This window comes from Bombina bombina, chromosome 5 (assembly GCF_027579735.1).
Source record: "Bombina bombina isolate aBomBom1 chromosome 5, aBomBom1.pri, whole genome shotgun sequence".
In the NCBI taxonomy this organism is placed as follows: Eukaryota; Metazoa; Chordata; class Amphibia; order Anura; family Bombinatoridae; genus Bombina; species Bombina bombina.
The window spans coordinates 947,028,412-947,034,416 of record NC_069503.1 but is presented as its reverse complement, the minus strand read 5'-3'; positions in this window follow the sequence as shown (position 1 = coordinate 947,034,416).

The following is a 6,005-nucleotide window of genomic DNA, read 5'->3' as shown; positions in this document are numbered from 1 at the left end:
ATTATCCTTATGTACCCCTAATCTGCTGCCCCTAACACCGCCGATCCTTATATTATATTTATTAACCCCTAACCTGCCCCCCACAACGTCGCAACCAGCTACCTACAATAATTAACCCCTAATCTGCCGACCGCAAAGCGCCGCTACTTAAATTATCCTTATGTACCCCTAATCTGCTGCCCCTAACACCGCCGACCCCTATATTATATTTATTAACCCCTAATCTGCCCCCCTCAACGTCGCCTCCACCTGCCTACACTTATTAACCCCTTATCTGCCGAGCGGACCGCACTGCTACTATAATAAAGTTATTAACCCCTAATCCGCCTCACTAACCCTATCATAAATAGTATTAACCCCTAATCTGCCCTCCCTAACATCGCCGACACCTAACTTCAATTATTAACCCCTAATCTGCTGACTGGAGCTCACCGCTATTCTAATAAATGTATTAACCCCTAAAGCTAAGTCTAACCCTAACACTAACACCCCCCCTAACTTAAATATAATTTAAATCTAACGAAATTAATTAACTCTTATTAAATAAATTATTCCTATTTAAAGCTAAATACTTACCTGTAAAATAAATCCTAATATAGCTACAATATAAATTATAATTATATTATAGCTATTTTAGGATTAATATTTATTTTACAGGTAACTTTGTATTTATTTTAACCAGGTACAATAGCTATTAAATAGTTAAGAACTATTTAATAGCTAAAATAGTTAAAATAATTACAAAATTACCTGTAAAATAAATCCTAACCTAAGTTACAATTAAATCACTATACTATCATTAAATTAATTAAATAAAATACCTACAATTACCTACAATTAAACCTAACACTACACTATCAATACATTAATTAAATACAATACCTACAAATAACTACAATGAAATAAACTAACTAAAGTACAAAAAATAAAAAAGAACTAAGTTACAAAAAATAAAAAAATATTTACAAACATAAGAAAAATATTACAATTTTAAACTAATTACACCTACTCTAAGCCGCCTAATAAAATAACAAAGACCCCCAAAATAAAAAATGTCCTACCCTATTCTAAATTACTAAAGTTCAAAGCTCTTTTACCTTACCAGCCCTGAACAGGGCCCTTTGCGGGGCATGCCCCAAGAAGTTCAGCTCTTTTGCCTGTAAAAAAAAACACATACAATACCCCCCCCCAACATTACAACCCACCACCCACATACCCCTAATCTAACCCAAACCCCCCTTAAATAAACCTAACACTAAGCCCCTGAAGATCATCCTACCTTGTCTTCACCTCACCGGGTATCACCGATCGGTCCTGGCTCCAAAATCTTCATCCAACCCAAGCGGGGGCTGGCGATCCATCATCCGGTGGCTGAAGAGGTCCAGAAGAGGCTCCAAAGTCTTCATCCTATCCGGGAAGAAGAGTAGATCCGGACCGGCAACCATCATCTTCCAAGCGGCATCTTCTATCTTCATCCGATGAGGACCGGCTCCATCCTGAAGACCTCCACCGCGGACCCATCTTCGGCGACGTCCAACTGAAGAATGACGGTTCCTTTAAGGGACGTCATCCAAGATGGCGTCCCTTGAATTCCGATTGGCTGATAGGATTCTATCAGCCAATCGGAATTAAGGTAGGAATATTCTGATTGGCTGATGGAATCAGCCAATCAGAATCAAGTTCAATCCGATTGGCTGATTGGAACAGCCAATAGAATGCGAGCTCAATCTGATTGGCTGATTGGATGGCCGCTTGCGTAAGCAAATCTGGTATTGAGAGTTGAAGCTGCGTTAAATATGCTCTACGCTCCTTTTTTGGAGCCTAACGCAGCCTTTATGTGGCCTCTCAATACCAGAGTTATTTTTATGGTGCGGCCAGAAAAAAGCCGGCGTTAGCTACGCGGGTCCTTACCGACAAAACTCTAAATCTAGCCGTTAGTTTGCATTTTGAAAGGGAAAAAAAAAAAAAAAAAAAAAGGGAAGGAAGTGGGAGGAGGGGTATAGAGATCTCAGTGGAGACTTCCGATGAGAACTGTAATGGATATATGTGTTACAGTATTTATAGGCAAAGTACAACAATCTTTTAGGCCGCAATGAGTGTGAAAACAGAAAAAACAATACGTTAATTTTCTGTGGTCAAAACAACAAATACAACAAATTCAACAGTTGGGGTGAGTACACCCATGTTAGGCAAACAGAAGAAAATAATTTGATAAGGTGAAAGTTATGAACCCAGCATAATGAGGGGAATAGAGGGTAGATAGAGGAAGGGAAAGGTAGGGAAAAGGGGGGGGGGAGAATAGAAGAAAAAGCCATCAGGGACACAGAGTATGGAGAGGGATGATAGCGTGAGCCTTGGAGTGGAGAAAGTTGGGAAGGTGGGAGGGAGGCCAAAGGGGTGGGGAAGAAAGATGGGGGACAGAGGAGGAAAAAGTAGGTGAAGTATGGTGCAGTTCACTTGTAATAGCGATGTAGCGATCTTTGAGATTAGCTCTCTATTCGCACCTCTCTGATAGAAGAGTTTAACTGAAGGATGACCTCCGGACAAGGTTAGTATTTCTACAACAGACATTTTCTCCATATTCAACTCATCTAATCATTTCTCGTTTTAACAACGGAGATGCTTAGTTAAACCTTTTTGGGGGAATGGTAGGGGGGGGAGGAAAAACATGGAGAGCAGGTCGGGAGGACTATTGGTAAAGGGAGTGAGGGGAGGGAAGAAGGGGTTGGGATAGGAGGGGGACAAATGCACAATATTTATTCTAGCATAACAATAAAGCATATATCTACTGAATGGCTTGTTTACACAATGTATGCAAAAATTTCAAAACAAAACATTTAACCATATGTCATTATTTTAAGTTTATATTATCCTCCATTAATGGAGTTATACAGAAATGTCCTGCAATTTAGTTCTCTTACAGTAACTTGGTAACCCACTGTGGGGGAAGTCTTTTGCTCCTACCCCCAAGAAAGAGAGGTGTGAGTGGGGAAAAAGGCCAATCCATGTCGTTTCTCTCAAATCTGACACTTTGGCGTTAACATGCAAAACATTCAAAACATTCCCCCCTCCTCTTAAAAAATTAGAGTACTTATCTAGACATCTCGGGTAGAATTTTCCATGGGAACAGCAGGCCTAGCCGTTTCCATTCTTGATGGCTGGTGTATGGCTTGTACAGCAATCTCCGGTAAGGATATATCCTTGAAAAAAGAGTCAGGATCTGTTCCTGGCTTGTATATGACCGTTTTGTTGTTGTGGTTAACAATGATAGATACTGTTCTTGTATTTTTAAACATCTAAATGTAAATGGAATGTAATCTGTTTCAACATAAAGTTACTAATTAAAGAGAATCTCAATGTGTGTACATTTAATAACTATATTGCAGTGTTATTGCTCATTGTATAATCAGAAATTTTCCCAGTGGCAAATATGTTAAATTTCTATGTAAATGTCTGAGTGTGAGATGAAATTTCTTTGGGAGCCTTTCTTATGTTCATCACCGTTGCAATTAATATAGCATATTATTCCTCCACCTCAACCAACTGTCAACCCCACTCATGCACTTGGCATTCAGCTGACATTCATCTTTGACTTTTCTAACCACCTAGGCCAACAAACTGCTGAGACACAGATCACACTCACATTAAGTGTGTACATCTGCTGAATGAATAACTTAAAGGGACAGTCTACACCTTAGTCATCTTAAAGTCTTACCTTAGATTGAACTGCAAATATCCTCTTGTACACATTTCTATATCATGCAGCAGGAACGATAACAAAAAGTTATTTTAAAGCTAATATTGTTTCTGGCCACTTTGAAATGGCTGCCAAACTCCGCTCGCTGATGACATCACGATCTGGGTTGCATCTAGGCCCTCTACTAAAAAGAATTAACAGTCTGTTGAATCCAAATAGTGAGCCTTTGACACAAGCTAGAACCAGACTGGGGGCATGCCTAGAAGTGTAGGCCGTTCTCCATTATTCGATGCCAGCTTTGAAATCACATGATCGCATTGATGATCACATAATTTCGTTTTAACATTTCTGATTGTAACTCTTTGATGCTGGTGTTCCGAGAAAACAGCAAACCCATGAAAGTAGCAAACGTCACAGGATCAGCTGTTTCACAAAGTTTGACCGTAATGCGCATGACAATACTGGCCGCACACATCACTACTTCAATTTCTATACCTATAAAATTCATGGACCGTCTATTTTGAACTCACTCTATACCGCACCCAGCTGTGCAAAACACTTCTAATGCGCATTCCCATTACTTTACATTAAAAAGCATTAGTTCAATGAGGGAGTTGCACTGGATAAGACAATAATTATAGCCAGAAAAAGAGATAATGTTTCAGCAGATATCAATGTATTAAAAAAACAATAATACATTGATAAGACAGGGAGACACAGGTTGATGTTATTGATTTGTACAGATGAAAGCTTTTGTAAATCTATACTACCAGTGCTACTTTCAAAGGTTCGCGGTTTTCTTGGAACACCGGCATGAAGGGTTTAAGGCTGTGTAAATTTTTCCCAGTACCTTAAAGTAATAGTAAACTTTCCCCTTTGTCTAAATGATATTTTAGAAGGAGTTTAATTCATCAATTGTAATATAAAGATGCACTATAACTTTTTGATGTAGCACTTAAATGCACTTCAAAAGTTATTTTTTTCTTGAGCTGTTCTCCAATCAGTGCTCTAGCCATACAGCACTTTTGTTGTAGAGCACAGATTGGAGAATATTTCAAACCGTTTGCTCAACAAAAATATTAATTTTGAAGTGGGCAGTCAGAGAGCGGGGTATTTGAATTTCAATGCTACATTGAAAAGTAAGTTATAACGCATTTTTATTATAACTAAAGAGTTAAACTCCATCTAAAATACCTCTAAATTTCCAGATCTGTTTAGACAAAGGGGAAAGTTTACTATCACTTTAAGGACTATGTGTGTCTGTGCCTTTAAGACTGTGCAAGCGTGATGGGATCAGTGCCCTTAAGGCTGTATGTGCTGTGTTTGTGCACCTGTACCATTAAAACTGTGTGTGGTTTCAGCTGCCTCTTTAAAGGCTGTGTTTGTGTTTATCACTTTCAGAGTGAGTGCTCCTTTAAGGATTTGTGCATTTGGGTGTTCTTAAAAGCCTGTGTGCCTGTCCCTTAAAGACTGTGCATGGTGTGAGCTGTTCCTTTAAAGAAATACTAAACACAATTTTTCTCTTTTATGATTCAGATAGAACATGCAATGTTATGCCACTTTCTAATTTACTCCTATAATCAATTTTTTTCGTAGTTTACTTGCTATTTAAAAAGAAAGAGCGTAAAGCTTCTGGACCATTTTAGGTTCAGCACCCCAGATAGCGCTTGCTTATTGGTGGCTACAATTAGCCACCAATAAGCAAGCATAACCCAGGTTCTGAACCAAAAATTGGCCGGCTCCTAAGCTTACATTCCTGATTTTTAAATAAAGATAGCAAGAAAATGACGAAAAATTGATAATAGGAGTAAAAAGAAAGTTGCTTAAAATTGCATGCTCAATCTGAATCATGAAAGAAAAAAAATTGTTTAGTATCCCTTTAAGACTGTGTGCATGTGGTGCAAGTTGTCCCTTTAAAGACTGTGCATTCTGTGTGTGTATGTGTGTGTGTGTTTGCATGCGAACGTGCCCCTGCCCCTTTAAGACAAACTGTCCGTTTAAGGCTGTGTGCGTTACACGCAGATGCATAGTGTTATTGCTCCATTTAAGACTGTGCGTGTGGTGTGAGTTTACCCACTAAAGGTTGTGTGTGCCTGCCCCTTTAAGAGTGTGTGAACAGGTGCTAAGCTGCCCTTTAAGGTTGCACTGTTTGAGCATTACTGTCTTCTGTCCCTTTAAGACTGTGCGTGTGGTGCACTTTGTCCCTTTAAAGGCTGTTCGCGCTCTGTGTGTGTGCGTGAGCATGTGCCCCTGTCCCTTTAAGGCACAACGTCCATTTAAGGCTGTATGAGTTGCGTGCAGATGCATA